The sequence below is a fragment of the Leptonychotes weddellii genome, chromosome 3 (genome assembly GCF_054177405.1).
Source record: "Leptonychotes weddellii isolate Sample4059 chromosome 3, ASM5417740v2, whole genome shotgun sequence".
In the NCBI taxonomy this organism is placed as follows: domain Eukaryota; kingdom Metazoa; phylum Chordata; class Mammalia; order Carnivora; family Phocidae; genus Leptonychotes; species Leptonychotes weddellii.
The window spans coordinates 147,760,170-147,788,030 of record NC_138371.1 but is presented as its reverse complement, the minus strand read 5'-3'; the positions used below and the strand labels follow the sequence as shown (position 1 = coordinate 147,788,030).

The following is a 27,861-nucleotide window of genomic DNA, read 5'->3' as shown; positions in this document are numbered from 1 at the left end:
TCTTAATAAACATTCTATCTGCAGCGCCAAATGCAGTGCCCAAAACTTTACTGTAATTACATACTTTTGAACTCAAATGGCTGAGCAAACATGTTCATCCTATCAAATAATACGTCTTTACTTTTTCTGGTTCTTTTTACTTGTTAATGTGGATTCATGTGGTGTCATTTTCTTATTTCAATACAGCTTTGCCCTGTCCTCCTCCTGAGTCGTTATTTCCAAATATATTACATTTCCATTTGTTATATGCTTAATAGTACAATCATACACATATTGCTTTATACAGTTACTTTTTAAATACGTTCAGGGACCAAAGGATTCAAGATCCTTCCTGAATAAGGGTGCGCTTTTCTATGTTAACGGTCATGAGAACCATGTTTAGTCTGGTCAGTCATATTTTCTGCATTTTGTTTGTGCTGAATCAAATGTTCAGATACATACGCCAGGCTGTTTGGTCATACCATACTATGAAATTGTGGAAGGTTTGACGGTGTTCAGTAAGTAAACACATGCCTATCGACTGTAAAGTGACCACAAAATGTTGGTGACTTTTGGCTCTACGGACTTCATAGTGCTTTCTCACTAACTTTTCTCGATAACCATGACACCACTTCCTTCACCTGGAAATAATGAGGTGCAGATCATATATATGACAGAAAAAGTTACAACTGTAAGCTGGAAAGAGAAGCATGATTGCGTTTAGCATGAAGTGCCACATCATTAGCTAACCCTACCCACTTATTCTTACTTTTTATCTTACTTTTAATCACGCCTCACTTGTATTTTGCAAATCTTTTCTCCCAGGCTGTGGCTTGTCCTTTCATTTTCTTAACGGCATTCTTTTTTTTTTTTTTAAGACTTTACTTATTTATTTGAGAGAGAGAGCATGAGACGGGGGAGGGTCAGAGAGAGAAGCAGACTCCCCGCAGAGCAGGGAGCCCGATGCAGGACTTGATACCAGGACTCCAGGATCATGACCTGAGCTGAAGGCAGTTGCTTAACCAACTGAGCCACCCAGGCGCCCTTAACAGCATTCTTTTTTTTTTTTAAAGATTTTATTTATTTATTTGAGAGAGAGAGAGAGACTGAGAGAGCACGAGATGGGGAGGGTCAGAGGGAGAAGCAGACTCCCTGCTGAACAGGGACCCCCGAAGCGGGACTCGATCCCGAGACTCCAGGATCATGACCTGAGCCGAAGGCAGTCGCTTAACCAACTGAGCCACCCAGGCACCCCCTTAACAACATTCTTAAAAGAGCAGAAAATTTTAATATTGTAGAAGTCTCATTTATCAAGTTTTTTCTCTTCAATGGCTCACACTTCTTTGTTTCTAAGGACTCTTTTTCCTAACCCAATATAAAAAGATTTTCTCTTATGTTTTCTTCTAAAATTTTCCCATTAATCTTTATAATTGTCAGCATACAGGTTTTGAAGTTATTCTGTTAGGTGATAAGAGCAGATACTTGCCTTATTTCCTTTTCTTAATAAATGTATTCACTTAAAAATATGAAAATATTAAACAATATCAGAGTAGCATGTAGTCCCAGATCTACCATTAAGTAATTGTGTATAGGTTGGGATACTATTTCTCCTTTACTTTATTGCAATGAATAGCTCCAAGCATGAGAAGTATTTATTTAATACCAAATTAAATAACATATTTATAGTATGAAATAGAATATGAGATTTCTGGATAGTAATATGTATTTATATAAATGGAATAGAAAAATGCCTGAGACCTGATTTAGCTTCCTGGCTCACAGACAATAACATTCCAGGGTATATCCATGGTTACACCTCTTACTCAACATTAAATTTTATTGCTTTGTCACATATTGTGTATAAATTAAAAGTGTTCAGATAATTGTAACTCTAAAGCTAAAAATATCAGACTTCGTTGCAAATCAGTTAAAAATAGTTATCTACTTGCATCATTTTAGTCCCTGTGGACTCTGCCTCCTACTGTAGCTGGTGGGTGACAAAGAAGATATGTATTGCATTATAAATTATAACATAAGCTTTATGGTTTCAAATGAGCTTTTTATGGGTTTAAATTGTGAGAATTAATTTATTAAGTTTGGATGTCTTTGAGTAAACCAATGCAATTAAAAATTTCTTACCCTGAAGGGCTAAAAACAGCCTTTAGATGACGGTGATCCTACCGAGTGTGTCTCTAGCCTCATTGTTTTTTTGTAAAAAATTCCTAAAACATTGTCAGTTCAACAGGGAATTTAAAAAATTAATGTGCTTTTTTTCATACCTGCTTGAATTTGGATCTTTTTTTCCCCCCTTTCAGCCAGAGCTATCTATTATCTCAGGAAGATAAGTATCGTAATCATTAAGAAGGCAAAAATAGTCAATTTCAACTTTAAACTGACAAAACAGGATCTTATAGCCCAGACAGGCAATAGTTCTGAAAGCCTTGCTGTGTTAGGAGAAAAAAACTTTTGTAAATTGTAAAAGCTTTTCTTTACATAGCAAGAGTAAAAGTTGGTCATCTGAAGTGAGATTTCAAGCCATTACTAGTAAGAACTCAAGATATGCCCAGGTTGAACATGAAGTGTCTTTTCAAAAAAAGAAATAAAAATAATTAAATGTTTTTAAGTTAAAATTTTTATTTTGGTGAGAACATTCAAGTTCTGCTCTTAGCCAATTTTCATGAGGAGTTTCTCTCTTGGTGAAGTGTGAAAAAGGCAGGGACTCAGAGGAAATGAGAAGAGCATGGACTTTCTTCCTGGCCCCTCAGGAAAGCAGCCCTCCCAGCCCTTCCTCCCCTTCTCCAGCCTTTCTCCTCCAGGCCTGGCCTTGGGTGTGAGCTCTGAGAAGAAGGAAATCCAGGGGGGCACTTAGGAAGCTCAGGGAGGAGACTAGCTACTCCAGGAGCCCCCCTGGCCAGCATCCCACTCAGAGCTTCTGCAGGTGAGGGCAACAGTGGTGTGGCATGTGTAGGGGGACAGAGGCTTTGAGATGATGCACTGAGTAAATCTCAGCTCTCATTGGAGTGTGTGGCCTCCACAGGTGCCTTCATAACCTGAGGGGGGTATATAAGATCAACGAGGCTAAAATTAGGCTGATAGCTGCAGAGTGGACCCATAAAACCGCTGTGGCTACATGGGAGGAATTCCACAGTGCCACTGGGTGGGGGGGAGGGGGTGGAGACTGGCCAACAGTGAGAGGGGTTTGATGCCTTTGGAGGCAGTTAGCTTGCCTCACCCTGGCTGAGGAAGTCATTCACAATTCATATCAGCCGTGGGCATGTCCGCCTGAGAGGCTGGAAGCAGATGCCCAGAGTCAAGCCGGCCAGGACAGGTTCATTCAGGCAAGCATCTGAACCTCTGATAATCCCAGGCCATGAGAACATTAGCTTTCCTCTGTACCAGGCAGGGATGGGAGACCTCTTGAGGAGGAAGATGGACTCTGGGAAGGAGATTAAACTTTGACCCGGCTCCCCTACGTTTAATCAAAAGAGAGTAAGTTCATTTTAGTTAGAAAATGTAAATCATTCTTCTAAGCCTGTCATCAGAGGGAGAGGCACTCCGGAACAGAATGAAATATGTTTTGAACAATAAGGAAAGGAACTTTTTGTTTTTTGTACTATTAGAGTATCATGTGTGAAATCTCATCCTATTCCACCCTTACAGATAAAAATATCTGTTTTTCAGAACAGAAGATTTGCTTCATGCATATGGTATGTGGCTGCTGGCTCTTTCAGTGATGGTATTAAGCTGAATGCTTGACTTCTTGGCAAAGATGGATACTGTGTCCTACTTCTCTCCTACCTCTATCATCTCAAATTTGGAATTAGAAACTGAAAAAGCTTTGAAATTTGACTCTACTTCAGTGAAAAATATATTTTGTGTACCATGATGAGTTAATTACAGTCTAAATTCTTGAATAGCAAGACATATTTTTTACAAGAAAGTAATCCATATGTTACTGAGAACAAATTTTAGAAGTATGCAATGGGATTTATATGGCTTTAACTTAGATGATTAGCCTGAGATGATCCAATTATACCTGCCAATATCAGTTAGAAATAAAATACTAATATGTTTAGGGATAATGTTCCTGAATGGGTGTACTGTCTGTCCAGAACAAAGCAGGATTGTATCCTCTTGCGTGCAAAGGACTTCTTGCTTCCCCTGATGCTCGAAATTCATGTCCTGGGATATTTATAAGTGGGCCTGCACTGAGATCTTCTATACTTTCAGAATGGGAATTGTCACCCGAGTTTCAGGCTTTCCTCAATATCCATTCAGATTTTAGTTTCAGTATTTCAAAATAAATTACCTTATAGGCAAGAGTAATTCATATGTATTACTTTTTCTTAGATAGAAGTTAAGAACATGAATCAGAGAGACTTATGTTTAGAATCAAGGAAGAATTTCTTGCTTCTTGACAGTCATTGACCTATAGCAATGATTCTTAAATTGCAATCCCTAGACCAACAGCTTCATCTGAGAATGTGTTATGAGAACTTATTAAAAACACAATTTTTTGAGCCTACTATAGAACTACTGAAATAGAAACCGTATTTTAACAAGCCCTCCAGGTGATTCTGATGCATGCTAAAGATTGAGAGCCACTAATCAATAGAACATTGCTAAAGAAACATCACTTTTTCTGAAACTCCTTAAAAATAAGAAAGACAGCTATATATGTAGAATGCTTTGGTAAAAATCTTTTCAAGAGGTAGTTGGACCAATGCTATTTAGTATTATTTCATTTACATGTATGTAAAATGTATAATTATAAATTTCTCAAAATGGTTCATCTAGTGGTAGTTTCAGTTTGGTCACTTTTGAATGTAAACATATGTGGTGTGCAAAGGATAAACAACTTAAATATATAAAAGCATTCAGACAAGTGCTTTGAACTGTGCCTGGCACTTAGCTGAAAAATATAAAAAGTGATAACTCTTTTTTTTTCTTAAAGATTTTATTTATTTATTTGAGAGAGAGAGAATGAGAGAGAGAGAACACATGAGAAGGGATAGGGTCAGAGGACGAAGCAGACTCCCTACCGAGCAGGGAGCCCAAAGCGGGACTCGATCCAGGGACTCCAGGATCATGACCTGAGCCGAAGGCAGTCGCTTAACCAGCTGAGCCACCCAGGCACCCAAAAGTGATAACTCTTAATGAGCATCTATTATGTGTAGGCAACATGTTAGCTAGTTTTATACATATTATTTTGTGTAAATATCTAATCTTTATAACAAATGTAAAATATCTTCCCAAATGTCACCAGTTAGCTGGTGATGAGTCAGCCATAAGTCTGTTCTTCAACTACAGCCTTACTTCTCTGAGTCAATTTACTTAAGTGCCACTTTAGCCAGGAGATTCATTAATGACTATAGTAAGATCTTATTTTGAAATACTAGTCTCTTAGTAATAATCAGTGTGCAGATAATACTTGGTATTATTATTATTGATTAATTGGTATTGGTATTATTATTATTGATTAATACGGTGGTACACTTTGGAGTAAAGCCGTTGAAGAAGTGACCCATCATTAGCAGCATTTGTACTCATGATGTGCTTAAATATCTTTTCCATTACCTATATTTGATATTAAATCTTCTTTATAATGTGAGCACTTTAGTGCTATTACTTCTCCCATGACTCTATTATATATCACTACTTAAAGAACAGTCCTCATAACTAGACTAAGAGAGGGGCATGCAACGAGAACAGCATTTAAGTCAGTAATTTGCTAGATCAAAATTTTATTATATTATTACAAAAATTGTATTTCCTCTGAAAAGTTAGAATCTGTGCCACATTATGGTTATCTCCAACATTTTTTTTGGAAAGAGTAGTTTTAAAATAAATTTGAAAAATACCTTAGCACTCTGTTATGCTAGCTGTTATTCCACTTCTATCTGAGTACAAATCAACATCAATGAAATGAAATCCAATTGCCCATAACAATTATGTATAACTAACAATATCTTGAGAGCTGATGTTATAGGTAGAAGTAGGGAGGAACAGGAATTTAGGAGACTGGAATTCAATAAAAAGCTATAAATTTTTAGTTTATGGGGTCAGAGTTCAAGAGAGTACTGCTATTATTCAATCACACCATCAAGAAGTCATACAAGACTTGCTTTCTCCTGAAACTGCACTAAGCCTAGAATAAAGAACATTTTTAAAAAAATGCATAAGACTAGGAGAATGTTATAGGTTGAATTGTGTCCTCTAAAGAAGATATGTTGAACTCCCAACCCTGAGAGGCTTCCACAATAATTTTATTTGGAAATAGGTCATTACCAATGTAATTAGTTAATATGAGGTGATACTGGGGTAACGCGGGCCCTTAACCCAATATGACTGGTATCCTTCTAAGAAGACAGAGACAAGGAGGGAAGATGACCATGTGAAGACACACACAGGGAGAATGCCACAGAAACGCAGACTGAGATTGTTGTAATACAGCTACAAATCCAGGACTGCTGGGACCACCAGAAGCTGGAAGAGGCAAGGAAAGATCCTCCCCTGGAGGTTTCAGAGAGAGAATGCCACTGTTAACACTTTTTTTTTTTTTAAGATTTTATTTATTTATTTGAGAGAGCATGAGAGAGAGAGCAAGAGAGCGCATGGGGGGAGGAGGGGCAGATGGAGAACCAGGCCCCACGCTTAGGAGGAGGCCCAACGTAAGGCTCGATCCCAGGACCCCGGGATCAGGACCCTAGCCAAAGGCAGACGCCTAACTGACTGAGCCATCCAGGTGCCCCTCCACTGTTAACATCTTAATCTTAGAACCCTAGTTTATAAAACTGTGAGGGACTGAATTTCTGGTATTTTAAGCCACCAGGTTTGTGGTATTTTGTTATAACAGCCCTGGGATGCTCGTACAATGAAGCAATGGGACAGGAAAAAAAGAACAAAAAGTGGGGAACTGGAAAGTCTTGCAAAAGCATTAATTAATTCAGCAGAACCAAGAAAGCAGACTCCCAAGTTTATATGAAAAAGGTCAAGAAATGACCCGATTTACCTTGCTTGATCCTCCAAAACTCAGGAAATGATGATCCAATGTACCTATGTCAATTAGGTTCCTGAACCCAATTCCAATGTGTTTGCATGGAGGTTCCTTACACATGGAGGCTTCCCTACACCAACAAGCAATGCTGGAATACCAGCTGGTGTCCAAGACATCAACCCTACTCTGACACTATCTACCTGCAGAGAGAATCAGATACACAGGTAGAGGGTTCAGTGTCACCAGACGCCAATCACAAACCCAGGTTACCTGTGATTTTGAACAACTGAGAGCAAATGGGAGGTTCCAACAACCTCCTCCAACTAAAGATGCCAATTCAAGTCCGGGTTGTGACCTGTTTTTCGGACCAGCTGTCTACATCAGAGGTTCCCACAACCCTTTCTGTGGATTCAATTAACTCGCTAGAACAACTCACAGAACCTAGGAAACCCATATACTCACTAGATTACCGATTTATTACAGAAGATATTAAAGGACACAAATCCACAGCCAGATGAAGAGATAGGTAGGGCAAGGTCCCAAACAAAGGAGCTTCTGTCCTTGTGGAGTTGGGGGCCCAGCACATTTTGGTTCCTCAAACTGGAAGCTCTCTGGACCTTTCCTTTCGGTTTTTTTGGAGGCTTCATTACATCAGCATGACTGAATAACTCATTGTCCATTGGTGAGGGATTCAACCTCTGGGCCCTCTCCCCTCTCTAGAAATAAGGGGGTGAGACTGAAAATTTGTACTCCGTACTTGTGGTCAGTTCCCCCGGCAACCAGCCCCCATCCTCAGGTGCTTTGCAAAATTCACTTTCACAACCATAAACCCAGTTACAGCAGAAAGGGCTGTTACAGATAACAAGACACTCATTTCACCTTTATGGTTCTGAAGCTTTTTAGGAACCAAAATATTTTGGTCCTCTGATTTATAAATCACAATATTGCACTATGGAAGCCGGAATGCTGGAGGAAATGTGTGTGGAGAGAGAGAATCAAGCATGAAGCAATAGTACAGAAACAAAGGATCATCAAATGGGCCCTGTGGGCTTCTGAATAGAAAGAGATGTGGACCTTGAGAAATCTTCCTGAGTTCCTGAATGTAGCAGCAGGTGCTTTTTATATTAAGAGTGTAAAAAAATCTAGGCTAGGAGTAGGAAGGGACTTTTCAAGAGTGCTGAGCTGGGAGGGACATTTTACACTAATTTTTAATGGTATGACAATACGATTTACAGATGAGACAAGGTGGGGAGAATGACCAGCCTGTGAACAATGATATTACAAAAAGAGTTGCATTTTGGCAACAGTGTGATTTGACTGGCTATAAAGAAGAAGATGAAGTCGAATTGGAAGAAGTTGGGTTCTGTGTTAATGTTTTCTGGTTTAGGGTAAGTTTGTAGGGAGAAGGGCACCCAACTCACCCTGGCTATTGGGAAATAGGGAGGTTAGGAACAGTGGCACTTGGCTCCGACCAAGGACTTGCCAATTAGCTCACTTTAAGACAATGGTAAAAAGAATCACTATATTCTAGCTAAACAGGAATAAATGAAAAGCCTTTGAAACCTAATTTTAACTATGAAAATCCTATGAGCAGTTTATTAAAGATTTTATTTTTTTAGTTTGTCAGAATTCTCTAAATGACTTGGTGTTTTGGTTTTAAATATATATGACATGTTTGTAAAAATGCACTTTGCACTTGAATTCTTTTTTTATGATATATTAATTTAATGAGGCACTTTTCCTTTGAAAAATAATTGGTTGTCCTGCTGTTTTTCTACCTCAAGGTTGAAAAACAACGAACCTAATAGTAGCTATAAAATGAGTGAATTCAAATTCTTTGGTGTGTTAGTGGAAAAATCACAAATTCGATTAACCCATTAAGTACAACCTCCTAAATTAAAATGTCCCAATTAGAATTGAAATTGTATTGTGCTTTTATAAAATATATTTCTGTTCAATGGAAATACATATATTGTTGCATGACTAATAGAAATATATCTATTTCTGATAAAGATCATATGCTTTTAAAGGTTTTTAATTGATGGAAATTATAGAATAATCATATTGATACTTCATTTTGCCTGACTGTCTTAGGAATTTCCATGTCTGTGTGAATTCCCTGTATGTACAAAATTAAATTTGATTTTCTCCTGTTAATCTGTCTCAAGTCAATTTGATTCTTAGTCTTGCTAAAAGGCCCTGGAAGGGCTGAGGAAATTCTTCCTCCCTGACAATATGTGAATTAGTAAGTGAATAGTCCTAATTATGTATGAAAATTGTGTATCTAGAAGAATTAAAATAATGGAAACTAAATTTAATACCATATTATAAAATTTTATATATAAATATGTTAAATAACAAAAATTCAACTGAGTATATTTTTAAGGATCGAATTACTTTATTGAATGATTCATGAATCAGGCAGCATCCCATCTAGCAATGGAAAGGTGCTCCAAAGGGCTACAGAGAGGGAAAGGTTTTTAAAGGCAGGACAAGGAAGTCATAAATGAACAAAGGATTGTTTCCAGGGAGCTCACTTCCCTTTGTAGGACAAAAGGGTACATTAGGGGGATTACACATTTTCCTTTGGGGGATGGAAAGGACCCATGTGGCAGATTACTGCATTGGTGCTGACCAGAAAGTTCCAGACTGACAGGTAAGGATTGCATTTCTGAGGAAGGATGAAACTGCAATTAAGTTAAACATTAAATCTGTTGGGCTTAGCACAGTGACTTCCATTTTGGGCCTGTTATTTCTTTTTAACATCTTTGATGGCCTGGATAAAGAATGCTTGTATAATTTAAGTTTGGCATTACATTTCTCCAAACCAATGGAGTTCATTTTTGCTAGTAAATGTGGTATTAAAGAAACACCATAAATTTTGAAAAATTGGTACATGTGGAAAAAAGTATCACTGTTTCAGTCATTTGTTGTTCCTTTAGAAAATAGTGTAATGCTAACTCTTTGTTCATAATGTCCCCTTTAGAAAATGTAGTTTTTAAAAAAATGGATATAGGGCAAGGGCTATTTTGAAAACCAAATAGGGTCACTAATTCCCTCATAGAATTATAACTAGTTATGAAGTGAACCAGTTTTCCTAAATGTTGACTGGATGGTGTACATTGCTTTAATTCAGGTATTGTATCATTAATGCTTCTTTCAGTGGTGGATTATGTATATTTCAAAAAGATTGTATTATTTCACTTCCTAATTTGATGTTGCTTGCAATAGGCTAGGCTACATAAATCAGAAATTCAGACTATAATTTCACAAACCATTCAGTTCAGTGAAAAATTTAAAGTGAAAAGTTGAATTCCAAAATTTTTTTTTTAAAGATTTTATTTATTTATTTGAGAGAGAGAGAATGAGAGAGAGCACATGAGAGGGGGGAGGGGCAGAGGGAGAAGCAGACTCCCCGCCGAGCAGGGAGCCCGATGCAGGACTCGATCCCGGGACTCCAGGATCATGACCTGAGCCGAAGGCAGTCGCTTAACCAACTGAGCCACCCAGGCGCCCTGAATTCCAAAAATTTTGATGAATATCTATTATATTAAAAGAATCATGATTATATGACATATACAAGATGATGCAAATAAATATTTTGCATATATATGTATATAGAAATTTATATATAATATGTAAATGTATATATGAAAAATATATAATTTGCACATATGCAGAAATATGATGCATTGAAAAAAAGAAAATACCAACTTTTCTACCACCAGATTTAGAAGTTAGAACTGTTTGCAAAACAAATTTTCTATGTGAGCTCCCGGATGGCTCAGTGGGTTAAGCGCCTGCCTTTGGCTCAAGTCCCTATCCCAGGGTTCTGGAATTGAGCCCTGCGTTGGGCTCCCTGCTCAGTGGGGAGTCTGCTTCTCCCTCTCTCTCTGCTTCTCCCTCTCCCTCTGCTTCTCCTCCTTCCCTCATGCTCTTTCTCTCTCTCTCAAATAAATAAGTAAAATCTTTAAAAAAATTTTTTCTATGAAGATGTTTAAAAAATTTGTCATTTTAGTTCCTACTTGTCAAATTCTATCTGCATCAAATGTGAACATAGACATGCACAATTAATATAAGTGTGCAAATGTGCACATGCAAGTAATGACAATGTTCCATCACTAAATAGGTTATTTTGTTGTTTTGCAAGTGGGGATGGATTTATTCTGGTCAATTTCCACATTCTCATTGAGTGTGAGCAACTCTTCCTTATGATCAGTGGTTCCCTGGTGAGATGGCAGGAAGTAAGTGGAATTGTAGGTGCAGATTAATAATAGTTAGCACTTACATAGTGCATACTATGTGCCAGGCACTTTGAAACTCTTTACACATATTAATACAATTGATTGTCAGAACAACAGTATACATCTATTAATATCTTTATGTAACACAGAAAGATTAGGGAACTTGTCTCAGGTAACACAGCTGTTAAGTGACAGCAGAATTCAGACCCAAGTAGTCTAGTCCTGGAGACTGTGCCCTAGATCATAATGCTCTAATAGCCCAAGATTTTAAAGCAATAGCTCTATAGAGTTATTCATTCACAGACTCACCATTAAAAATATTGACTATTCTAAACTGGGATAAACAAGCAAGAGGGAGTCAGAAGCTACTCTGATGCACTACACAACTAAAGGAAAGTGTCAAATTCATCCAACGATCTGCTCAAAGATTTCTGGGACACTGACAACTCTAAAAGAGAAAGAAAGGAGAAATGAGAGCCGCTCCTAAGACTCACCATTCCAACCGTTAAATGCTTTAAGTCACAACAGAAGAAAAGAGTCCTTGGGTCTGTTTTGATCTTGGTCACAGAAACATTTGGAATAAATCATTTACGTTACATCTGACAGTTCCAACAATTCAACTGTTTTCAGATTCCTCAAATCAATTTAAAAATAACATTACGGACAAGAGTTAACAAATACGTATTATCTAGTGCCCGATCATAAACAAATATCTAAACAACTGAAACACCTGGCACTTCTTTCTGGACATGAACACTACAGGGCAGAGATGGCAAATGGGTCTCAGTGGAATTGCCAGGTTCCTGGGCTGCTAAGGCTGCTAGGTGCCCGGGCGGCTATGTCATGGAAAGTTCTGGTGCTGCATCCAGACACCAAAGGGAAAGAGGCTGCACTGAGCTATCAGCAGTTACTGGAATATTTGTCATCATGGTTAGAGGGTAAAATGTCTTAATTCCAATAATTATGAAGAGTCCTCTAAGTTAATATGTAGCACTTACTAAATTCTCCCTTTGCCTCAGTTTGCCTTTCAGAGGAAGTAATCATTTACTTATACTACTCTGCTTCTGTAGGTTGTCAGGACACAATATGTTCCTCGTTTAAAGTCATTTAAATGAAGGTATTATGGAAGCATAAAACATTTTAATTCACTCGTTTAAGGTAGCATCATAAACCCAGTTAGAAGAATAAACAAATGAGGAACTATAGCTCAAAAACATTACTGCTTTTTACTTGCTGTTCTAAAGAAGTTTTAGTTCTAGAGAAAATATTTTATTTCTCCCACGAAGCAAAGCATTGCTTATCTGAGTGCTCATGGCATACATACTTGAGAAATAATCACCTGTTTGCAATGAAAGTACCGAGTTGGAACCTCACTACATAGTCTCCGTAGTCAGCGTGATCTCAACTCTTCCTGCATGCAGCTACTTCTGCTGCAACTTTGTGAATTTAGCAAGACAATAATTAACCATCCGAGAGCAGGTTTCATGGTCACAGACTGCTTTAAAAGTGTTGAAAATACCATGAGTAATGGGTTAACTGTTAAAAATTATTCAGCGTCTGGGCCTTGGGGTTGCCAAGAACCACGGCATGTTCTTGATTGTTGGCTGAAATTCTGGAGCAGATGAGAGGACGAAGAAGAGCAGAATCCTGTGCTGACCTGGGACGAGGCAGGTGCTGAGATGACTAATGGGGTGAAGTCACACACCATACCTTTAATTCAGCAAACATTGCTGTGTCACAGTGATAACTAGAAAAGGGGGGAAAACCAGCAAATTTTGAAGGCTATTCTTTAAAGGTGCTACTGTAGACACTTTAGGCTAGAAAGTTAGCAGTTTGTTTATCTCAATATTGATATGTGGTTTTGTGAGTTTTATGGTATTGCACATTTATTAATAGGCAAGAGGAAGCTGTCTGGTTTGAATGCGGTCTTGAATGTTGCTGGTCCTCACAGGAAAGCGCAACAGCTTGGCTCAGATTATGTTAGTTCTTCAGTGGGGGTGCACTAAGAATTCCTAATTTACTCTGTCTTGGAGTAGATTTGTAACCATTGTTCCTGGAGAGCTCCAGGACTGTGGGGTACTGGACATCTGAACAGGATGATCCCAGGGCACCTTTTCATCTGTAGGGGACTTTTTGATATTACCTTCCTCATTCAGTTCCCTGATTTCAACCTCCCCTCTCAGATTCCTGTGCCTTTATGTGGAATTTCCTCACCTGTAAGGGCCTGCCTCTTCAATAATAATCTCAATCGTTACAAAAATAAAGACTAATTTTTAAATATATATTATTTATTTATTTATTATTAATTTTTAAAAGATTTTATTTACTTGTCAGAGAGAGAGAGAGCACGAGGTGGGGAGGGGCAGAGAGAGAAGCAGCCTCCCCGCTAAGCAGGAGCCTGATGCGGGGTTCGATCCCAGGATCCCGGGATCATGGACTTGAGCCTAGGGCAGACGCTTAACCGACTGAACCACCCAGGTATCCCAAGACTAATACGTAAAGGGAAACTAAATGGAGACTTTTCTCCTAAATTTGGCAAAGGCCTTTGCATTCGAATCTCTCCAGGGTTGGGGTTCTCCCACTGTCATGCAAACTATATATATAGATTAATTTTATTTGCCTAAATATGGGTCCAGTAATTGGAAACTGATTTGTTCCAAAGCAGAAAGGCAAAAAAAAAAAAAGGAAAATAATAAGCAGAATATTTAAAAGCATATTTACTGGATGTAATATGAGTCCATCATTACACGAAGATTTTAATTAGCTCCTACTTACAAACTGCGGTTACCTATGTTCACCGCTTTTAATTAGCAGGGTAACCAAGATGAAAGCTCCATTTTAAAATAGTCTGTTTTCAAATTTAATTGTTCCATCGGGCTGGAGTTTTTCTTTCTTACTGGAGAAGGGGAGAAAAGGACATTTGAATGTGTTCTTCTGTACTCTACAAGGCTATGGCTCTTTTTGTATTAAACCATCTTGAAAATATAGGCCAAAATTTCAGCTTTACATTATAAGGCAAGACACTTTTGTTAAGTATGCCCTTGCCTTGATGTCCTTCAGAGCATTGTTTAGAAAATTACTTTTACTAGAATATTTCTTCTCTCACGGCACCCTTGGGAATGTTGTGGCATGGAAATGGGAGGGTAATGACCCAACCTCTTCTTAGAACTCCCGGGGAATGATTTTCAAAGACATTTAATTACAAAGAATACCAGTGAGGACACACAAACATTTCCTCAGTAAGGGTCTCACCACGTGCTGTCACTGGTATTATGTCCATACTGTTCCTAGACTTTGGGGAGAATTGCAAAGCAGACAGTGTTCTCCGGGTCTGAGAGTGGAGTTGCTGAGCCATCATCTTTCTGACAGGCCGGAGTGCACTCCTGGGGGTTCTTCATTTTCAGACTTTTAACAGTTGGTGATTTGCTCTCAAATCACAAGGGACTGTAGAAAAGCAGCTTCATTTTTTCCCCCAGGCAAAGCAGTCTTCTCTCATCTGAAACCTTTTTCTGAGTTGTTGTGTTTTGTTTTTTTTTTTAAATTTCCGAGGATAACATACGGGGAGGAATAGTGATTGAGGATTTTATATATCACTTTACTGTTTGCACAGCACATTCCTACATTTAATTCTTATAACATGTGAAGTAGCTATCATGATTAGGCACCAATTAAACTGGCTATAGAACTCATACTGATTCTTCCAGTGGCCATGTGTTTACTAACCCCACCCCCCTTCGGAGAATTGCTTTCTTTTTTCCATCTCTAGATAAGTGTTTCAAATGGTCCAATGTTTTTCATGACTGACTCTCTGGTTTAGCAATTGTTAATGGTTGGTCATGTTACCCAAGCCAATCACAGCCCTTCCTTGAGTTTTATTTGTAATATCAAGTGTGTGCATGGTGGGCAGGTCAATAAGTGGAGCTGCTGATGGCCATGTCCCATTAGTGTGGCATAAGGTGCTTCCAGAGAATGAAATCGGCATGTAGAGAGAGGCTGAGATAAATTGGCAGGAATGAAGAAGGACCCCGCCTGGAATTAAGTACCCTTTTATGTGTTAAGTCATCAGTACAACAGAAATGAGTTGATATAATACTTATTCCCAACTTAAACTTGAGAAATCTTGCATATATAAGTGACTTTTCTGAGATGTTAAAATGTGTCTTGTTTTTTTTTTCCCCCTTTTAGAATTGTTTCTATTGAACTGCTTTTTCATGTTATGTCATAGGTGTAAACTGAAGGAAGTTGTAAGAATAAAATTCTCATTATTTTAACTCAAGGCTCTTTCAACCTGTTGTTCACTAACATGGTACAGTGTTTCTGCCTGTAGGTAGGGGGAGATTACCAGGAAGGGATTCACATGTCAAGATAAGGAAACACATGTCGATGTAAGGAAAAACATGGATTATCCTGAATAAGAGGTTTATTTGTACCTTGAAAACATTACAGAATCAATAGCTGATCTTATTTCCTTCTTTGTTTGGCTGGTAGAACAAACAGATATATTTTAGTTTACCTTTAGTAACTACACAGAATTGTATAGCATACATTTCCCGCTGTCCATCTTACCTATAGTTTCATTAATTTTTGGTGCAGTTATTCCTTTGCCAAAAATACTAATTTCATTCCTTTCGCACTATGCATTTTTGTAACTAAACAAGCAAATGAATAAATGAAACAAAACGAATGAATGAGTAACCAAATAAATGATTAGTATTGGCAGTAGACTAGCTTGGTATGGTTTCTTTCAAGCTTCCATTACATATTAATGAAAGCTCATAAAGGCAGAAAGTAGCAATAGCACCTTGAGTTAAAGGAGGATCATATGCAAGGTCTTTTTCCATTGGCTAGAAGAACTTGCATTGCTAGGACACCCTTGAGAGGCATACATGGAGACTCTTAAGTAAAATGCCTTGTATTTTGCTTTCTCAATAAGAAGCACATGAATGGTCACTACTGAGTTGGCAAGGACTTTGATCCCTTACAGTATGCTGCTGATTATTGGAAATGGTGACTAGGAGGAACACTGATGTGAAAAGCAGCAACTTCATTATTATATATAATGGCCCTCAGGTGGAATTAACACAGTTGTCCACCCACTGTTCAGTGGATAAACAAAAGTGGTCTATCCATACAAGACATCAGTGTTGGGCAAGAAAAAGAAATGAAGTACTGAACTGATACCTGCCACGACATGGATGAGCCCCAAAACATTATGCTCAGTGAAAGCAGACGGCCCACTGGACCATGTATTGTATCATTCTATTCATCTAAGAATGTCCAGAAAATGCAAATCCATAGACACGGAGAATATATGGGGGATTTCCTAGATATATAGGGAAAATGGTATGAAGGAAAAGAGAGGTAGCAGTCAAGAAGTGCAGGATATCTTTTGGATAATGAAAATGTTCTAAATTTGATTACAGCAGGTATACAACTTTGTGAATATATTAAAAGCTACTGAAAACTTTCAAGGGATGAATTGTAGAATGTGTAAATTATATCCCTCTCTGTAAAAGAAAAAAATATGTGGTATTCAAACAGTAAAAAGACAACACAGCAATTAAGACAATATGGTGTTGGTCTTTTTTTTTTTTTTTTTTTTTTAGAAAAGAGTGTGGATGGGTTGGGGGAGAAAAAATTAAGCAGGCTCCATGTTCAGCATGGAGCCCCACGCAGGGCTTGAGCTCACATCCCTGAGATCATGACCTGAGCTGAAATCAAGAGTCAGATGCTTAACCAACTGAGCCACCCAGTTGCCCAAAATGGTGTTAGTCTTAATGGTGTACCTAAATTCTAGGTATGGACATTGGATAGAATATGGAATAGGCTTTTTAGAATAGGATACAATAAAACAGAATAGTTATTTTAAAAGCTCAGACAAATCTCTCTATGGTATTATGGGAAGGGATCTATGAATTATCAATAATTGACAAAGCAGCCACAGAACATCTTATAGCATAATAGTAACTAATATTAGCACATTGCTTACCACGTGTTTGGCATTTTCCTAGGTGCTTTTCTAAATCTAAATCTGCAAACAACTTTATGAAGTAGATATTATTTTCTCAGTTACAGATAGGAAAAGAGAAGCACAGAAAGACAAGTTACTTACACGTTTACAGATGAGATTTGAACCTGGACGGTGTGACTCTGGAGTTCATAACCCCTCGGCTACATTTTCTTGAGTGTATGTGTGTGCATGTGTATACTCATTATATAAATAAACATACAAATAATGCAATCTTATAGAACATATGAAAAATAATGACAGTGGTTGTCTCTTGCAAGAGAGATTTTAGGGGAGCATTAACTTTCTCTATAGCACTGAATTTTGTGAAAAATTCATGTATTATTGGAACTAAAAGCAAAACATGTATATTTCTTTTGGGGAAAAAAAAAAGAGCTTCTCGTTCAACAGTTGTGGTTGAACAACTAGGTATATTTATAGGAGAAAATGAACCTCAAACCTTAACCAATACTATACACAAAAATACCATTTAGACAGAAAGAAAAATAGTCCAGAGTTCAAGTATCCAGAAAGTATAAAAAGAGTATCAGTCTAGAGGTCAGGCAAGGAGGAGCCAGGGTTTGTGCTAAGGGCTCTCCCCTAGAGCCAGGGAAAAGGTATATACGAACCAAGAAAGCAAGGGTATCAGGAATAAAGACAGAGCCTAACCACATCTGTGGGGCTGCATACAGCCCTACACCTCAGGGGACATACTTCTTCAATACATCAAGTCCTATGGAACATCGAGTTGGGTTGAAAGCCTTAATTTTACCACTTCTGTTTGCTCAGTCTTGTGGTCCCCAAACCAATCCTATCAATTCTATAACCCGGCTAGTGATAAGATACTAATTCCTGCACTTACTCAAATTACCTTTTTTTTTTTTAAAGATTTTTTATTTATTTAATAGAGAGCGACACAGCGAGAGAGGGAACACAAGCAGGGGGAGTGGGAGAGGGAGAAGCAGGCTCCCCGCCGAGCAGGGAGCCCGATGCGGGGCTCGATCCCAGGACCCTGGGATCATGACCTGAGCCGAAGGCGGACACTTAACGACTGAGCCATCCAGGCGCCCCTCAAATTACCTTTTTTTGAACATCAATTTTAACAGATCAAGGGACACTTTCTACAAACTGAGGACTCAGAATTTGATTCACAATTCAAAGCAAACTTTTTTCTCTACTTTCATCTTAGTCTCTTCCGTTTCTTCATTTTCTCCACACCTTGTCAGTGTGAGATGTCTATTTGCGGATTTGAAAGGAATCTTCAGTGGAACAGAAGAGATGCTTTTCTCCATGAGAGGAGGAGTTCTGCACTGCTGGAAAGTGGACCATCTCAGCACTGTAATTTTACACCTCACGAATAGGTCATCCAGAGTCAGAAAAACATCTGGAAACTATAAGTAACCACTTACAATTTCTACTCTGTTCTCTCCAGAAACTCTCCCTCATATTAATAGGTCTTTATCGGATTTCATGTAAAATTATGAAATGAAGCTGATGGATTTAGATGATGTTTATTAAATGAGAGGAAGTCACCTCCTTTGGTTTTTATGGGGAAAAGGGTCAGAAATTGGAGCTTAAAGCACCTTGAGAACTGTGGTAATCCGATTCACAATTAAAGGCCACCAAGGATAACTGTTGCTAACTCTGAAAAACAGTTCAAATAATAGAGAAGGGCTAAACAAAGAAGCAAATGAAGGAAAATTTCAGAATAACAACTCAAAAGACCCAAGAGAGGGAGAAACGGAGGGACCCATCATCAGTGGAGATCAGACAATCATGGCCATTCATTAGGCTCAATTTCTAGAAACCAACCACCATCCCCATAATCAAGCATTTGCTCAGCTCCTCTGTACTGAACACCATGTATGACTCTTGAGGAAATGAACAAGAACATATGTAAATTTAGGGGTGCCTGGGTGGCTCAGTCTGTTAAGCGTCTGCCTTTGGCTCACATCATGATACCAGAGTCCCAGGATTGAGCCCCGTGTTGGGCTCCCTGCTCAGCAAAGAGTCTGCTTCTTCCTCTGCTCCTTACCCCACTTGTGTCCTCTCTCAAATAAATAAATAAGATCTTAAAAAAAAGAACATATGTAAATTTAAAACTTAATGTATATGTACATGTACAATAACCCCTGAAACATTAAAATATATTCTATCCGTTGCCCTAGGCACAGTCTACATACCGCCATGTCGGGGATTAAGAAAGCTCCACCAACAACCAAGAAAGTTTTCCCTCCTCTTCCACCATATTGGGCGCCTATAATACATCTCAAAAGTGATCTATGAGAGTGAAATGCTGACATGGGAATTTCTGGGGCAGGGATACATCAGTAACTTAAGGAACGTATACTCCATACTAATACTTACTGGAGGGACAAAAGGTGGGAAGGAAGAACAAAGAGCCCTTAGTGATAATAAGTACAGAGAAAGAAACTACACCTTCTTCATAATTTTGTGCAGACATGGACATGAATATCTCTAACTTATCTTAGCAATAAGAGAAGTATGAATGAAGACAGATTTTCTTTACCTTTTGTTTTTCTTCTAGTCCTCTTTTGAAAATTTGACAAACGCTATCAATTTTGCCACCAGAAAAAAAATGTACAGCTACATATCCAAATATTGGGGGACAATTTCAGACTCTTTGAAATCTATCCAAGGTGGCAGAAGCACTGATCAAAGGGTTTGTTGGCATCACTAGAATAATGGGGTATTTTTTAGAAGTCCTGAATGTGATGAGTACTTTCATGTCGGTTGGGAGAAAAGGCATGAGAAAAGGTTTGGAAATGAAATCACTGACTGGCGGATAGAGTGAGTTGGTCAGTCTGGAGTGAAATGTGTGAATGGATAAAACAGAAGACAGAATCAACAAATTGTATCCAGTACCCTGAACAAGTACAATTTGTAGGATTCAATTCACAGAGCAAATGTATTCCCTTCTCTCTCTGGTCTCATAGTGTTCAGTTAGCTAGATTTTTCCCCTGCCTATGCAAGAAAAAGGACAGTTATAGGACTTTGCAAAACACAAGCCAAAGATTAAGATCACTTTATGTCACAAAATTGTCTCATTTTGGTCTCATATATAGCGTTAACTTCTGTTAACGCTTCCAACTTCTGCTGGGGTGGGCAGGGGGATGTGGGCTGCCTCCTGACTGATTCTCTTCCCCAGCTCAGTAACCCTGATGTCTGATCTGGCTGGGTTGGAATGTGGGGAGTGAGGGAATGTAGGGAGATGGGAAAGTTCCTGCTCCCATAAACCATCTTCATGCTAGGTCTGAGTCAGGCCTAGGTTCAAACCCACTTTGTGACTTAGAGATGGGACCCCTCTCCTTTGCTAGAGATTGTTTACTGGCAGTTCCCCAGATGCAGAGGAAGAACACAGCTCTGCCTCCTCATTTTCTCTCCTTCCCAGGCCCTAGGAACCTTGAACTTCCCTCTGCAGAAGCCAGCTCCTCAGCCTGCCTCCCTTGTAGCCCTTTCTTATCTGTGGCCTCTGTCCCGACCCTGGGAGGTAGTCATCTTTCCTTTGTTCTGACACATTCTTTGAGCTCAAGGCAGAAGCCCTTTCCTCACTTCTGCTGCTGGCAGAGCTGGCGAGCCTGTCTTCTGCCTTTCTCCAGTTCTCAGGCAGGATCCCAACTCAAGAACTTAGTGAAATCCCTCAAGTGTAGGGGACGCAGTTGAAGCTCTCCCAACCGTCTCATGGAAGTTGAGGTGAAAGAAGTCGTTCACCCCATTCCTCCTCCTGGGTGGTGGTGGGTGGGTCACTGAACAGCACCAACACAATCCGTGAGATCTTTCTTACAAATTCTGTCTAGATCTTTTACATGCTTGGTGAGGAGGAAGTATTTAACATAGTTTTCAGCATGCAGTTTTGCAAGTTCTATTGGCTGATTTATCACTACTGGTTTATTTATCACTTTAGAATCAAATGTTTATCCTTTTAGGGGGAAAATTAGATAAAAATTTCAATTCAAAGAAAATAAAGAACATATATGTATAGTTTTAGAGAAATGAACACAGAAAATTAAAACACATATGCATAATTTTAGACAAAATAGTTGTGAATCAATGTATTAGGTTTTAGTTTAACAAATTTAACAAACACTATTGCCACTTTTCCAAGCACTTTACAGACTAACTCCTTTAATCCTCCTAATAAATAGCTTAATGATGCAAGCACTACTATTGTCATCCCCCTCTTCAGTTGAGAAAACTGAGGCACAGAGAGGTTCAGCAACTTGTTCAAGGTTACCCAGCCAGTGAGTGACAGAGGCAGGATTTAAACCTGTGCAGTCTGGATTCAGTATGATTGATCTTAGCCACTGTGCTATAATTCCTTTCAAGGTTGTTGGAATCCCTAAGGAATTCTAAAAGGAGAAAGTATATCCTTTATCAATCTGGATTTAAGAGTTTGTAATTTCAACCACTCTGTTGCCATCACTCCCAAAGGCTTTGCCTCCCTGTAGCTTTATCCTCTCACCTAGCAAATCAGATCATGTCAATTTCCTACTTAAAACCTTTAGCATTTTTTATTACTCACCAAGACCACATTTCTTCGCGATGTATGTCCCAGTCATTTCACCAAATGCTCTGTCATACCGTTCTACTTGCCCATACCCTGAGCATGCCAATGCTATTTCATTTCTCTCTACCAAGCTATCCACATGGCAGTGTCTCTCTCATGTACACTTTGATAGTCTTCAGTCTACAACTGAATTGATTTTTCTTATAAGAAGCCCTCCTTGACCTACCATTCATGCCCCCATCCGGGCATTCATCGTATGCTTGCCAAATGCCACGGCGTCAGCCAGCGTGCCAGCACAGGACCATGATGGCGGCCGAAGCAGATACAAGCCTGCACTTCCTCAATGATGCGCTCTTAATCCCTGAGAATGCATCCATTTCATTTCTCATCACATCATTTTGTAACAGCTTGTTTATATCTCTCTCTGGCACTATCGTCTGGAGATCCTCTGGGGCCCCCAAGCAAGTCTTCTAAACAATATTATCTCCGTTTCTCCAGGTACCTAGCAGAGCTCTTAACATATATAAGATGAGTGGTGGATTATAAATTAATAAATACATACATTCATGAGGGGTAAATGAATAGATGAATAATCTAAGGAAATGGTTCTTGCTGCATATTGCTATATATTGATGTAGTTAGAAATTAGTTCTAGGGAGACTAATAAGAAGAACATTTCTGCAGTCTAGGTTCAAAGACTCAAGAGTCTGAACTGGTTTCCAAACAGCTGTGGAAATAAATGGACCCAGAAAAGACCTGGCCGTGATTGGGAAAGCTATATAAATGTGATCCTCTCTGAAGGTGAAATTAGTACTAACTTTCAGTTTTTTAAGACTAGCTCTGTCCTCCAGAAAACTCTTGAATTGATCAAAATGGAAATTTATAGCAAAGAAAGGCAAAAAAAAGAAGACGGATTTCAAAAGTTTTCAAGAACTTATGGTTTTAATTTTTTTCTATTAAAAGCTAGATGCTTTCCTTCGATTTCAAGGGATGCCAATACAAGGTTTTGGTATTTAAAGACACAATAAGTAAAACATCCTCCTAAGCCAAGTTACCCACTGTCCTGTCTTCTCATGCACAGTGAATTGAATATTCAAAGAAATTAAAAGGAAGGTATATTTAAGAAGTGTCTGCTTTCAGTTAGGATGGGCCTCTGTTGACATGCATGCTCAGTACTCAGACTGGCTTTCAGCACATTTTCTTAAATCCATCATCTGGATGTCCAGAGAATTATTAACAGCTCGAAGAAAAAACTGGTATTTTTGTTAAATCTTTTTATGCTTATCTAGTAAGATAAATAAAATAATGGTTTCTTTGATGTTGCTGTATCAAGGATTAAATTTCCTCTAAGGAAATTATTCATATCCCTTCCACAATATGGTCAAAATGATGAGTCACCTGCCACTGACCTTCACATGTTTATGTGTACTTATCTAAACCACACATCTGTTCTTTATTTTCCAATAAAGAGGCCATATGCCCCTTGACTCACATATAAGAGCATAATGTTCTAAAACAAACACACTAAAGTTAATTTAAGGGATAAAATGAACTTTGAAGAGGATTCACATTCAATGCCCTCATTGTAAAAAATAGCAGAATTTGTTCCTAAACTCAAGAGTGGCTTTTCATCTCTTCTTCCATAATACTCTAATGAATAAAACAGTTTAATAAAATCACTTTTTAAGAAAGCTAAAGAGTTAGCATCCATTATAGGTGAGTTTTTAGTGAAAAGTTATATAAAAATGGCTTTAACAATTTTGGTCCAGGTTCATAGCAAATATTTCATACCTCAGAATAAATTTTGTAGAATTTTCCCAAACTTAATATTTTACCAGTGTAAGCCAGCCAATTGCAGTCTTAGGGAAATATCAACCACTGGTCTGAAATTTACTAAGTAATAATAATAAAAGTAATATTTCATATTTGAAAAAAAACTTGACTTTAAAAAACTTTTACATTATTGACTTTCATTTGCTCCTTATATTAATGGACTATTATTATTATTATTATCTTGCTTCTACAAGTGAGGAAACTCAAGCTCAAAGATTTTAATCAAATAACCTGAAGTCCTAAGTTACAGAATTTCTTTTCCTTTGGTGTGCCCATGGTTCTTGGTCATGCCTCTTTGAAGAATGAAGAGGTAGACCAGATGAAGAGGGGCGGGCAGCAAAGCAAAGTTTATTGAGCAATAGTACAAATCTCCTGGAAAGGGAGGGGACCTGAAAGGGTTGCCACCAGTGTTTCTAAGTCTAGGGGGTTTTATGGGCTTGTTGGTGGGCTGTTTTAATCTTGATTAACCCTCTATGAGCCTGTCACCCAATCAGGTTTTTGTCATTTACTATCAAGTGGGAAAGGTGGTCTAAAATCCAGGGTAGTCTGAAATCCTTTTAAGGGTGGTTTCCTCATAGGGCGGGGGGGGGGGGGGGGAGGGGGGGAGGCTTGTCCGCCTGCCTTTCTTCCAATTATCCTTCATTGCTAATGATAACAGAGAAGCCAGAACTTGAACCCAGGTCCTCTGCCAAATACGAAAAACAGAATGATAGTTCAGAAAAGTGGAAGGTGATGGTTTAAGTTATATGAAGATGCTTGTTCTTATAATCACAATCACTGAAGTCTATATCCACTGACATTATCTATCTATCATCTATCATCTATCTATCTATCTGATATACATCTGTATATCTATCTATAGATTATATTTATCTGATACACGCTTTCTTAAACAAGTGGGAGATTTAATACATCTCTTTCAGAATTTAATGGCTGAAGTTGACAAATATAAAAGGGGCAGAGGAGTTTTAATATAGTCATATTGGAATCTAAACCCAAGAAATATATATTTTTAAATACTCATTGAAAATACACCAAAAACTGATCGTATACTATAGAACCAGAAAACCAAGTAAATTCATAGTAAAAAAATCCTACTTGTTGTAGTGAAAAGAGAGTCCTACAAATATACTTGCTTGGAAATAGTAATGACAAACCAACCACTCTCTAAACAAACTCTTGAATTAAAATAAATAAAATGAAATAAAAGACATTTTGAAGTGAATGCCAGTGAGAATGCTATATGTTTAAACCTATAGGGCATTGCCAGATCTATAACCCAGGGGAACCTTTATGATTTTAAAATTTGTATTAATGAATAGGAAATATTTAAAACAACTGAACTAAAAGTTAGATCTATAAATTTAAAAAGATGACAAAAGAGGGGTGCCTGGGTGGCTCAGTTGTTAAGCCTCTGCCTTCGGCTCGGGTCATGATCCCGGGGTACTGGGATTGAACCCCGCATCGGGCTCCCTACTCAGTGGGAAGCCTGCTTCTCCCTCTCCCACTCCCCCGCTTGTGTTCCCTCTCTCTCTGTCAGATAAATAAATAAAATCTTGAAAAAAAAAGATGACAAAAGAGATAAAAGAAGGAATTAGTAAAGATAAAAAGGTAAGCATAAAAGCAAAAACTAATGAGTTAGATCAGAACAATCATCATCCCTACCACCACCACAACAAATCCATATAGTCTGGATTCTTTAGAATGAACAAAGAAATAGATAAAATCTTTTAATCATTATGACTAAGAGGAAAAGAATTAAGGGGAATAATATAAACATCTTTAATGAGAAATAAACTATAAGATATATAATTATAGAACAGATGATATTTTAAATATTATGTCTATAATATGCAGCTAATAACAGAAATTAGAACTGCAGACATTGACAGAAGAGATGTTTTTGTTAAGATCATCTCTTGCTTAATAAAAACTTACACTGAATATTTTGAGAAGGAAGAGTGTCTTATAATAATACATATATTTTGAATAAGGAAGTAATCTTAATGGCTTAATCTTTTTCCTACTTCATGTACTCAGAACATAATCTCCCATGAAGAAAAATCAACTCAACAGTAGTGTTAATGCTAAAAGAGTCTTTGAGTGTATAAAGAATAAAATAAAAGCATGAGTTTTCATAACTAAGGAGTAAATACTTTTACCATTAACATAAAAAGGGTATACACTTTTGATGTATAAATATATATTTCCCCTACTCCAAGACTTTTTCAGTAAGTTCTATTGTTGCGTCTCCCCCTTCTATTTTGGTGTTAAGTAGGAATCAGTTACAAAGTAAAAGGAAAAGCAAAGTCCCAAATAAAATCTAAAAGGACACATACCAAATTATTAACAGTGGTTAGCTTTGAGAGCTGTGGGGTAAAGTTACAGGAAGACCGCCTACTTACACACATCTGTAATATCTAGACTTATAAAAACCATGTATTTTTATTAACCAGGGTAAAGAGATAGTTCATATACTTTGATCTATAATTCAAAGTATAAGCATCTCTTTTAAGGAAAAGTCAGAGACAATTTCTAAAAAGCCTAAATCAAAGTTTACCCTTAAACTGTGCAATAGTGAAAAATTATGTATGACTCAAATATTCAACAATATCAAATAGTTATTGGAATTACACCATGTCAAAATAGTAGATCTTCAAATGAAATGATTTCAGAAATGTTTAATAGCTGGGGAATTATTTGCAATGATATATATTACATTTATCTTATATTTGATTAGAATAAATATTGAATATTTTATATACTTTGGAAAATGTAGTATTTGTAATACACATCTGAACAAGTGTTGAAATGGAAGTGTAGAAAAAAGTTGTAGTGAAAGTATGAAATATTTTTTTAACTTTTCTTTATTTTCTGAATACCCTATAGTAACAAAGACCACTTTTATAATTGGAAAATACTATTTAAAATATATTATCACTAGTAGATATTTTAATTAAGATCAATTTAATCATCTGTTTAGAGTTTATTTTTTATTTTATATATATATTTTTTGTTTTTTTAAACTATTTTAATTCAATTAATTAACATATAATGTAGTATTGGTTTCAGAGGTACAGGTCTGTGATTCATCAGTCTTATATAATACCCAGTGCTCATTACATCACATGCCCTCCTTAATGTCCATCCCTCCACACCATCCCTCCACCCTCCTCCCCTCCAGCAACCCTCAGTTTGTCTCCTATGATTAAGAGTCTCTTACGGTTTGTCTCCCTCTCTGGTTTTGCCTTCTTTTATTTCTTACTCTCCTCCCCGATGATCCTCTGTTTTGTTTCTTAAATTCCACATATCAGTGAGATTATATGATAATTGTCTTTCTCTGATTGACTTATTTCTCTTAGCATAATACTCTCTAGTTCCATCCACATCGTTGCAAATGGCAAGATTTCATTTTTTGATGGCTGCGTAATATTCTTGTGTGTGTGTGTGTGTGTGTGTGTGTGTGTGTATCACATCTTCTTTATCCATTTATCTGTAATAATCTACTTGAGGACTTATTTTAGACCTTGCTTTTTAATGGTTTTGCCATATGATACTTTAATCAACTTATTCATAGATAAAGGCTGGAAAGGAATCTATTAGAATGTTAACAATAATCATTTTGGTAGCATGGGCAATTCTTTGGTTTCTCTTCATTCTTTTTATATTTTATGAGTTAACTATGATGAGCATGATATTACAGTTTTATACAAGCTATGATAAGACTTTTTTATAAGCACAGAATCTGGTTACTTTTAACCTTCACTAGACCTTAATTATCCCCCTGTGTTTTATGATGCAGATTAAATATATAGCTGGATGATGGATGGATGGATGGATAAATGGATGTATGGATTGGGAAAAAGTAAGAAAGGAAAGGAAGGAAGGAAAGAAGGAGGGAGGGTGGGATGGAGGGAGGGAAGGAACGTAGGAAGGAAGGATACCTCTATGTGCATTATGATATCACATTTAATATTCAGAACTACCCTATTTTACATATAGGATCACTGAGGCACAGACAGCTTAAGTCATTTGCCATCTTCTTCTCTATCCAACTATCCAGCCATTCATCCATCCATCAGTCCATCCATCCATCCATCCATCCATTTGACAAATATTTATTGAGTTCCTACTATTTGCCTGTGATATGCATTGGGAACAGATGGATAGGCAAGACATGGCTCTTACTCTCAAGGATTTTAGGGTCCAGCATGTAACCTAGCATAGCATAAGTAGACTAATTATTCCATACCTAACTAATTAATTGCAACTG

The 27,861-nt window shown here is 37.6% G+C and overlaps 1 long non-coding RNA gene across 1 annotated transcript; it reads left to right on the top strand.

The window, feature by feature from the left end:
• Window positions 1-2,646: 2,646 nt before the first annotated feature.
• LOC145720673 (uncharacterized) lies at window positions 2,647-5,784 on the top strand. Its single transcript, XR_014143820.1, has 2 exons — window positions 2,647-2,917; window positions 3,661-5,784. It is a non-coding gene; the product is annotated as an uncharacterized LOC145720673 (long non-coding RNA).
• The last annotated feature ends 22,077 nt before the right edge of the window (window positions 5,785-27,861 follow it).